The 11,632-nt window shown below is 40.0% G+C and overlaps 1 pseudogene; it reads left to right on the top strand.

Moving 5' to 3' along the window:
• LOC107598737 (hedgehog-interacting protein-like) overlaps positions 1–11,632 on the top strand; it is a 39,744-nt pseudogene that overhangs the window by 8,345 nt on the left and 19,767 nt on the right.

The raw sequence follows: 11,632 nt of genomic DNA, 5'->3' as shown, positions 1-11,632 counted from the left end.
CATCTCGATGTCGAACCACCATCTGCTCTGACTGAGCTAAAATCAACCAATCGTCGATATAGTTTAGTATGCAGATGCCCTGGAGTCGCAACGGAGCCAGGGCTGCATCCACACACTTTGTGAAAGTGTGGGGTGAGAGTGCAAGGCCGAAGGAAAGAACACGATATTGGTACGCTTTGTCCCCGAAAGCAAACCTCAGGAACTCCCTGTGAGTGGGAAGGATGGATACATGGAATTATGCGTCCTTTAGATCGATCGTGACAAACCAGTCCTCGGACCTGATCTGAGACACGACCTGCTTGATAGTAAGCATCCTGAACTTCAGTCGCATGACTGAGCGGTTCAACTGACGTAGATCTAAAATTGGACACAACCCCCCATCCTTCTTCGGAACTATGAAGTACCGGCTGTAGAACCTACGTCACCCGCCGTGACGTCTCGCCCATCTATTGGTCTGATTACACACGAGGTTCAGAGCCCGTCACGCTGAAGGGCGTTCCCCTAGCGTTTCCGACGCAGCTCGAGTTCCTGAAGAGGAACTAATCAAATGAGAGTTTGGAATGTTAAGACTCAACCTGTTGAAGATATTGCCACCAAAAAATAGTTTTGAGAGGATATATTCACACCTCATATCAGCAGACACTTTTTTGATCCCCATGACCTCATTGATATAAACCAAAGACCTCGAAGACATAAACAGGTTCCCACACTCTTGAAAAAAGATTACAAAAGGGGTTTTTGCGATACCATAGAAGAACCATTTTGGGGTTCCCAAAGAACCTTTTTGTGAATAGTTCTTCTGTTCCAAAAGAACCATTTTTTCTTAGTGTAAAGAACATTTTAATAATCTGAAGAGTCCTTTTTCTATTACTAGGAAACTTCTGTGCATTGATGTCAAAGGTTCTTCATGGAACCATAGATGTAAAAAAGAACCTTTATTTTTTAAAGTCATGAAAAACCAAGAAAATACCAGGTTATTTTAAAATGTTGTTCTCTAAGCCTTAGAAAAGTCATATACATATTATGGGCTTTATAAATAATGATTTTATAGTGTATAATATACTTTTTCTACCACATTTTCTCAATTTCTTGAGCGACTCTTTATTTTGAATTATTCTTTTGAATCAGAATTGGTTGAACTTGTTCATACATTAGTCTGAATGATTCATTAGTAAAAATTCATTAGTCTGAATGAAAATGCTTTTCCATCAATATGAAATCTGGACATGGAAAGGATATGGAAAATTCAAAAGTGTGGGAACTGCATACAGATGCTGACCTCTCAGCTACTATTGACAACAGCTCCCAGACCCTTACCACTCACACCAGCAGGCCCAAGATAACCACTGCGGTTTTTGTGTGGGTGGCATGGCAGTGTGAGTGGAGGTGGTGGTGGTGGTGGGTGGGTGTGTGTGTTTGTTTTATCTCACTGTTGTGTTTAGATGTTTAGGGATATCCTATCATCACCTCTGTTGTTGGTGCTGTTGCTTCCCTCCCACACGCAGCCCCCTTCCTCATGTGGCATTGGAGGCTCACTGGAGATGAAAGGAAGGAGAGGAGTGTGTTTGTGTTTCTATCACTGCTGTATTTGCTCTACTCCTCCCCATGAGAGGGTTTAGCTAAGGTGGTAACCATATCAGTGAGGTTTTTAGGTCACAGGGGCTGCCAAACCAAGTCCTGTTCTCTCTCCTCGTTGTCGTGCTGCTCATTCAGCCAAGACAGTTCCTATAAACCGACTGATTTAATTGCCACACACTTAATTTTAAAATTTTTCATTGTGCATTCCTCAAATCTAGATGTCTGAATTATGGTGAATTTATTTTGGCTTCTACTGGAGAAATAAATTAAGGGTGTTTTCCATGAAAGTAAGCAAGCAAACTTAATCTCTTAAATATAATCAATCAGTTTGGGTGTGTACTTATTTATTTGGATTTGACATGTTTCTGCTGAAAGATATAACAGCGAAGGAGATACAGACTGAGCGTTTGGCATTTTTGGGTTTAATTGAACTCACAAACTTTCCACATACGGACCACACATGTCTGAAGTGGTTTGTGATATCTCACTGGGGTTCAACCATCACATAATTGTAGCACCCAGAAGTGTGTATCAATGTGGCACTGTCAAATATGACAATTTTTAACAAATGGTTAAAGTTCTGGACCGATATGAATGACCATGTCTTGCACTTGTCAGATATGAGAGGCAAAAACAAATGTCTTGATTTGAGACTTAGTACTTCATAAATGCACCATAGTCAAGATAGGAATTAAGCTTGGCACCGGAATCACCACCAAAACACCCACACAATAAGCCGTCTGATGGCTGAGGACATACTTGACTCGAGTATAGCTTTGACTGTAGGGGATTCAGTTGGTTTTGGAGGTGATTACATCATCCATGGACCCTGTGTGGTGTCTGTCTCAGGCTGAGACCAGTTGTCTGTCTGTGTTTTTTAGAACTGTTCCAAGCCGACGTGGATGAGTTCTGCCAGTACTATGGAAGGAAGGATGGAGGCCTGTGCTTTCCAGATTTTCACAGAAAGCAACTGCGCCGAGATTCCAACTACCTGTTAGATGAAAAAATAGAAGTGATTAACAGGTATATTTAATTCAGTTTCACACACACATTTTTTTATTTATCTGAAATGTTGCACTGTAGAGAAATAGTTCACCTAAATATATATGGTATATATACCTCGTCTGCTCAATCATATTACAAAAATTTAAGTCAGTATTCACAAAAATCTTGACAACTGTACTAGCTTTCCTTGGCACTTTAATTAGTGTATATAAGATAAGTAACAATGTCTGATTTCTGAACTAATTATTATTTTGAGTCAGATCTGTTTGATGAATCGGTTGATCTAGTTAACAAAACCAGTCTGAATGATTCATAAATAGTTCTGAATTGTTCTAATTGGTTCTAAGGTTCAGCTCAGACTCCTGTTGCAACAGCCAATAGCAAGGAAGATTATCAGTGAATAACGACTTAGTGTGACACAAATTGTACTGTATAACTTCAGAAGACTTGGAATCTAATGAACAAATTGTATGAGCTACATTTAAGGTACTTTTGCATCCTTTTTGATGCTTGAAAGTTCCAGTTTTCATTCATTGTAACTGCATGGAAAAAAGGTCCAGTCCATTTTTTTTAACATTTGAAATGAAGTTGATTAAATTATGTATATTTTTTGGGGTGAGCTATTCCCTGTAATGACATCTGCGTGTAACAGCGTTCTTCATCAGGCATGAGAGAAGCTTCCTTACCGTCATCTAATGTCCCATGGCCCAGTATGACTGGCCTGCTTTGACTACTAGGTCATCAGGGCAGCCTCAACAAGGTCACTAGAGACAAGACATGCCTAACTAACCTTCCATGTCACAACATTCCTGCATGTACTCATTGACTGGTCCATTGCTCCCCTTTCCAAGCCAGAGCTTTGTGTCCAGAATGAGTTTAGCCAGCTTTAAGAACACAAAGAAAGTGCTTATGCTGCAGGAACTCTGAGCTGTTGGTGACAGCAAGAGGGCTTTGACCATTTGTGACAGGAAGTAGGGATGACATTTGGGGCTGGCAATTCTGATAGAATTGAGCTCATAGCTGAATATTCTGTTGATTGATTGATCATATTAGTGTTAGCAAAAGTATTCACTTTTCACAACTTACAATGATGGATTCATATGTGTACTCAACAAGACCCCCTGTAGGACTCCCAAAAACATTGTTTGCCAGCAAGTTCTGTTGTTACTAACTTTCAGCGTTTCCCAAAACCATCCAATATTGCTGAGCCAACATAGTTCAAAAGACAGAGGTGTGACCATGTTGCTATTGTTTCAGGAAACAGTCACAACTATAATTTCTCTAACTATACATCATGCTGTGGTAGTTAAGCAGTGAGTTAATTTTCTCTTAGTGACATGTGTCATTGTCACCCTCAGCATACTTTCACTTCACTTCGGTTTTTAAACTGATCTGATTTAATGACACATTTCAGTGACGTGTGCCCTAAGCACCTTTTGTTTTAACAGTGATAAATGCCTCGGTTTTGTATGACCTTCGGAGGCAAATAATGACGAGCTGTGAATCCACCATGTGTTTTGAGCCCATAGTCATTGTAAATGATCATCATAATTCTTCATCGGACCTCCCATTGCGAAGGGCTTGTAAAGCAGCATATCTGATCGGGCAGAGTCACTGCAAGCACATCAGACTGATGTTATTCTACAGCTCAGGCACGAGATGTCAGGCATACATTTGCTGCCAGTTCACCCCCTATTACATTTATGGAAAATCCCTCCAAGACTGCTTGTTAACAGGAGCACCCACACCGCTGATGCCCTTGTTTTATTTAAGGCATAATGTGAGTTGGCGTATCCCCACATCAAATGTGACTTGTGGTTAATGGAACACTTGTTTCACAGCTTAAAAGCCCCCAACGTCTGACTATGTTAAATGAACTTCTCCTGTGGCGTTTTATTCAGTCTACTCCCAAACCAGTATGTCAAGCAAAAACGATTCTGCCTTGTTCCTAACTGTAATAAACTTGTTTATAACAATTCAGCTTGTACAGTTATACTGTTTACAACAAATAATAGACATTAGACAACAACTTAAAAGCCTGATGTGTAAACTAACCGATCTATTTTTCAAATCTTTCCAATCCTTTCCTACAGAAAACATAAACACAACTGCTACTGCACTCAGGAGATCCTTAGTGGTCTTCGACAGCCTGTTGGCATGGTGCATTGTGGGGATGGATCACAGCGGCTTTTTATTTTTGAGAAGGAAGGCTTTGTCCGTATCCTAACACATGACATGGAGCTCTTGAAAGAGCCTTTTCTGGACATTCATAAGCTGGTACAAAGCGGTATTAAGGTAAGTGATATTTAGCTCTTTCTTGTTGCCATTTTGGTGCCAACAGTTGGCTGGATTGACAATGTTTGTGGTTATTGATTTTTTTTTCCTTAAAAAGTATTATACATAAGAAACAAATATAAAATGTATGTTTACAATCATGTGTACTTATATCAGTTTAAGATTCCATTCTCATCAGTGACCTGATTAACTTTTTCAAAGTTTTTTATTTTTTAATTCATAAAAACACTTTCTCGGAAAAACATTGCTGATTTCCTTTCTTGTTGGTGACAACCATGTTTTTGGATACTTTTTATTCTGAGATACATAAAAAATTGCTGCCTGTGAATAGAGCTGAATTTCTAAAATGGTATAAAGTCGGCATTAAATGAAAATTCACCCTGTCTGTTTTGCAAATTCATGTTATAAATCATATTGTAAACAATTGAATTTTTACCTCATATTGACTTCTCCAATAATTTAGCCTGTTTAAATATAATAATTTGTTTCACTCTGATGTATGTCATATTAAAGACCAAGACAAATGCCATGTCAGCTAATGCAACTAAACCAAAATTGAAAGTGCACCTTTGAACATATTATACAGTGCAATTAATTTATCAGGAGATTGTTTATTCTGAATCACATCCCAGTGGATTAATACATATCTCTAATACATTCTTTCAAGTATTTTTCTTGAGCATGCTAATAATGGTGAATTTTAGCTAAGACTTTTTACTCCCGACATTGTTGGCATATCTGCCTCTGAAAAGGAACTAGCTCCTATTTGATATTCATGCAGCCTGACCTTCCACCATCAGAAAAGTCTGTCTCGCATAAATCAGGAAGCCTCGCTGAAACCTGAACGATCTGTTGTTCATCTTTTGGGTTGGCACCGTCTCAGACGAAGCTGAGGTGGGAGAAATGAAGCACCCTAATAGATTAGAATCTTTAAGGAGCACAATAACAACTTCTATGGATTTATTTCCATTTTTCCTCTCCTCCCACCACAAATCAAAACCTGAATGGAGGGCAATGGAGGGTATTATTAAACAAATGTATTCTGTATGTGGGCTTCTATGTGTGTGGTTTGCTTGCTGTCAACCTGACTGCCAGCAGAGGAAACCGAGTGTTTGATTGTTGAGGATCAGTGAGAAAGGCTGAAATGTTGCGTTCGCTTACATTCATGTATGTCAGTAGTAGTTATGGCGTGTGTCACAACAGATGTTTATCTGCCCCTACAAGAACTGAAGCATTCTGTAATTTGAGAAGATTTTGTTTAGGAAGTGTCCGGAGATGTAGGAAGAGACCTGCTTTTTGACAGGAAGTTTATGTATATCGCATACCTCCCGTTGCTTCACTTATAAAAGGAGAAAAAGCAATTATGGAGTCAACATGCAACAGCCCCACAGGAAAGACCCCCAATGTGCCTTATCATCATTAAACATAATTGGTTGTTGATAAAGCAATCATTATGACAATTAGAGTAAGCTCAAGCCCCGGCAGTACCCAAGAGTGCTATTCTGTCAAGTTTAGCCGTTATCATTCCGAGTAGGCTGTGTTTACTTGGAGCATCAACAGGACATGTGGCCTTTGTGCCTGTGGAAGGCCTGGCGACCCACTGGGACCCGACTTAGGCATGAAGGGGGATGATAGTGTTTAATTATGACTTTGATTCTAATGTTCTGTATCTCCTTCAAGCCCAATCCCCTTACTGCCAGTTAAGCCAAACTGCTTGGAAACAATGCTCTGTCTACTTGAGGGAGTCTCCCCGAGCACCGTGGGTGTTCTCTGATGAAACCGTATCTCTTCAGTCATTCACACACGCACACACACTGTGTGACATTATCAAATATTCTGTGTCATGTGTGCTTCTCCAGTTACTGACAGATGTTTTGTTCTGAAATTCAAAGACACGCTCTCCTCCGTCTACTGATCATCTCCCCTCACCCTCATCCTTACCACCTTTATAAAAAAAATGTTCTCATCACAGGTGGGTCAATGACGTTGTCCAGATGTATACATTTTATTCAAAAATGTGATAAAATAAATGCATACAATGACTTGAATACACCTCTTCTATGATGACATGGTTTTAATTTCTGAATTAAAATTCATTTTGATATCTTTTGGGGAGCATAACGTCAAAATGTCCTAATATAATAAACAGAAAACATTTGAATTGGGCTTTAATGATTGTTATTACATTAATGATTATTATTACATTATTTAAAAACAAAACGTTTTAACAGACTTTTAACAGGACTCCTGCAGACACTCATGACAATAAATCTCTTAAAATATTAGATAATTTGACCTTTTTAGATATTTATAAATTATCATTTACATTGAAAATGCTATGACCTTTTACTTGATGGTTACACCACATTACATTTTTAGAGTCATTAAAATGTTTCATAAATTGAACATTTTTAAAACCATATGAAACCAACAAAGAGCACATTCCTTGGAACTTGGTCATTTGTTTTAAGCTAGATTTTTGAAAGATTTTTTTATTTTATTTTCTTTATCATAGACACTATTGTCTGTTACTGACTCTATTTAGATCTTCCAAAGAAAGTGTCAAAGATCAAACACCTCGTGCCTTATTGGTTTTGACACATCAGAGAAGGATGATCATTTTGGCTTCTGCTGCATAGATCCAGCAAGGTAGATTGCGCTGGCTAGCATTCCAGAGATGGAGCGCTATAGTGTGGAAGCATGTTGTAGGACTGTGGTCCTATTTGATTTATTGCAAACTACTTTATTACACTCTCACATCTGTGGCTGGTCTTCAAGCACAACCCTGCACCAGTCTGACTACCATGTATTGGTTTCAACAAAGTAAGAGTGCTATCAACGGAGGTGCTTAAATAGTTAACTTCCGGTTATCTATTTTGGGATGTCTTGTAAACTAGTTACCGTGTTCCAGATGCCGAAAAATAAAGAGTCATACAGTGACAAGCAAAATCCTGAAGCGTAGGATTTCAGCGCCCTAAAGTGTTTATCTTCTAAACTATTTGTGTGAAAGAGCCCTGATTTACTTCATGTTGACGTGATAGGTACACAAGTATGGTACTGCTTTGTTGTTGTCCTTGCTAGACGTAGTGAAGAAGACATCTGCACGCAATGTGAGCAGAGTTCCATTGTGGTGTTTCAACTAACTCAAGGGGTCCAGCTGCAAAAAAACTATTTCTTGCCGAAGCAAATAGATCACAGCATGTTGCGCACTCTGTCACTTGACACGCACAGCTGTTGAGCTCTTTCAGCTAGACGAGCAGGAGGGCTCTCGACTCTGTCAAAAAATAAGTATCCTAGCTTTGACAAATGGACCTTTTCCTCTCTCGTCCTTTGACTCTTTGATCAGTTCTCTTTGAGAAACGGCCTCTGCTTAGCTGTCATCTCACATAGCTTCCTCTGAGTTCCTGGCCAAGGTTTTGACTTTGCGAGGACCCCCGAGACAGGATGAGCACCTGTGATGGAGCCATTCAGAAGATTTGTGGATTGCTCCAGAGAGTTGCTGCTGTAATAAGTGAATGTTATCCTACGATTCGATCAGCTCTTTTCAGCGCTTGAAAGTGAGCGATCCTCACTCCAGCGCTGTCACAGGATTAATGTGTGTTAACAGGTGGAGGAGGGGGGGTTTACTTGGGTCTTGGGATTCATTGTGTTGAACTAAATAGAACTCTGAATTAGTGTGAGCATTTCAGATTGCCTTTGAGGTAGGCACGCATTGTTTTTCTCCAATCAGCTCGGGTGGAATGCCTCTTTATGTAGGATTGCCTGAGCCAATAAGGATCAAAAGGTGCTCAGAAACAATGTGCAAGCCAGGCCATGCATCAAGCCCTGAAAGGCAAGCAGCTGCCGTTGGGGCGGACGGGGATTCCTGGAGGGGGGCGGTAGTGCTCCCTGTTCCTGTCTACGAATACATCTGACCCTGACGTATTCTCACATGCATTCTTTTCGAGAAAATGTTACAACCTAATCTTCGTACTGTCAAAGCAACAGGCAATGCACAGAATGCCAACAATAACATCGCGTAGAACCTCTGACCATGACATTTTGAAGCCACATTTCAGAGCTGAATTGTTCCTATTGACTTCAGCATGCTGCAAGGTTACCCTGATGAAATTTTAAAGAAAAGTTCTTGTGGCTGCTACAGTGGAACAATATGTATCAGTGTTGCAACTAAGCAGAGGCTTATACACGTAGCCCTACATATGCTATGATGGATGGAGGGAGAATATCATAAAGTTTGTCTTCTCTTAATTAAGTTTTTGGTAGCACCCAGAGGAATGGGCCTGGAAAATGAAGTTTTTTTGTGCCTACTTGTTGAAGGAACGATCATTAGCAAAAGCTAATATTTCAACAAATTTTGTTCTTTGGTGGTCCCTGGATTGAAATCATACGACTCTCTGGAATTCTTAACTTGACCTGCTCCCTCTGTGTTTGTTTTGGGATTCAGGTCAGTGCATCAGGAGTCCAACATGTTGAGAGGGAGTTTCGGGAAAAGGAAGAACTTTTCATTCAAAAAAACAGAGCATGGATAAATTATATCAACCTGCTGTTAACTCAACCCAACCTCGTTTTGTGTTTGACTAATGTAGAACAGATATTTAATGGGAACCACAAAGTTTTGCTTGTGATTTCACTCTTTGTGGTCTACTAAAGAGTCCTCCTGAGTGTTATTATTCATGTTCCTACAGATCCAATTCGAATTCCTCCGGAGCAGTCCAGAGATGGAGCGCTAGCACTTGAAGCCTATTCGAATTAGATTACTTCAGCACAGCCCAACAGAGTCCCTCTAACCAATTTATGATCTGTATGTTTTGGCGTGTACTGTGAGCTGAACCACACCGTTAACTTGAGCAATCCACAGAAGACCTCTCTTTACTGAATTCCTGTGAGAAATCTGAAAGGAATGCCGCAGAGATGGCACAAACAGCTAATTTCATGAAAACTCTATTTGTTTGCTTATTCGACAGCCAATATCACTAAATTGTTAGTGTATGTGCTGTAATTAAACTGGTGTTAGGGTCTTATCCCAAAGCATTAAATCATAATCGATTGATTCATTCATGAGGCATGTGCTTAGCAATCTGTTCATTCATTTAATTTGTATTACCAGAAAGAAAACAAAGTTGGAAAGATGAAAGGGAGGAAAGCCCAACATTATTACTTTCCCCAGGAACTAAAGTGACATAGCTGCTTATTACAACGGGCTATGATGAGTGGACCACCAGAGTAGTGACAACTCGTGTAGTAGCCTCCGGGATGAGAGGTTTTACCTATTACACAAGCAATTTCAATGTTTTCTATCTTGTTGCCAGGACAGTGGGAGTGTTTTTTTTCCCTTTTCTGCCCATTATTTTTCTTGCTTCTCTCACATTTTGCACGGGTTTAAAAATAAAAAGAGAGAGAGAGGGAAGAGGGTGGAGGGGAGAGGGGGGCAAAGGAATCTTGGACTTTTGTGCTTTCTATGAACTGCGAGCGAGCTAATGAATTGTTTCAGCCACTCTGCACTGCATTCATGGATATCCCCCAAAGATTACACACACAAATCACTTGCACAATGGAGGCCACAAGGAGGGCCTGGCATCCCAGAGGAGCCTGGCCCCAAATACAAGTGCCTATAACCAAGACGGGGTTGGTGAAAAGGTGGGGGTGGGGGTGGGGTTTGCTTGAAGTCAAATGTTTTATAATCATTTGTAATGCAGTAGTCAAGGAGAGGGGAGGTAAGAATAAAAAAGCAAAGGGGCAAGAGGGCATGGGGTAACTGGCCCCCATATGGAGAGAGACCGAGATGGAGAAAGACCAAAGAAATAAAAAGAAGAGAAAAAGAGAGAGAGAGAGGGAGGCCTGACTTTAGCTTTTTGCAGCCCAGCCCAAGCTAAAAAAAGAGACATAATTAACTTCTGGATTCTTTGTGTACCCCATCTGACTTTCAGGGAGGAGATGAAAGGGGCTTGCTAAGCCTTGCATTCCACCCCAATTATAAGAAAAATGGAAAGCTCTACGTCTCCTACACGACCAACCAAGAACGCTGGGCTATCGGACCACACGACCACATTCTTCGTGTAGTCGAGTACACTGTGTCCAGGTAATGAGAAACCAGTCAAAACCTGACCAAGCATAGGGGCTACTTACCAGTGCCGTAACCATCATACACAATGGGGGGATGTGTCCTTCCTCATATTCAGATATTGTCAAACTGTCCGCCTTGATATTCCAAAAAGCAAAACTAATTTTTTTTTGTTAGGGACAAAACCCTGCCCTACCCCAATGTCAATATGTGGTTATGGTCTTGGATCAAACACTTTACACATGGACGTGTATGCGTAATGTTTGTTTTCCATGCGGTTTTGGATAAATCATGAGAAGCTGAGCTCCTCATGAAATGCTTTCACTGACAGTGATGAATGTTTTATAGAGATATGTAATCACAACATATAATTATCACGAAGGCTGACATCCATTCTGATTGTGTTCAGTTCCCCAGCTGCAATGCAAAACACCCAGCATTAACAAAACGAGCTGAAGTATACATTTTGTAAATTAACCTTTCAGATGCCAAACTTGCCAGTGTCATCTGTTTGGAAGTGATAATCAGACCTAGACAGTGTCTGTTGACTCCTTTTGTTTTGTTTGTTTGGTTTTTTGCATTTTCTGTGCTGGTTTTTAGGGAATAATCTCTTGTAATTTTAAATTTTGTTTTAAACATTTTAAAAATGTTTAAACTATTAAATTGATAAATATATTTTGAAATAATATATAT

The sequence above is a fragment of the Sinocyclocheilus grahami genome, unplaced genomic scaffold (assembly GCF_001515645.1).
Source record: "Sinocyclocheilus grahami isolate Dianchi unplaced genomic scaffold, SAMN03320097.WGS_v1.1 scaffold255.1, whole genome shotgun sequence".
Taxonomy (NCBI): domain Eukaryota; kingdom Metazoa; phylum Chordata; class Actinopteri; order Cypriniformes; family Cyprinidae; genus Sinocyclocheilus; species Sinocyclocheilus grahami.
This window is presented reverse-complemented; position numbering and strand designations above follow the sequence as displayed.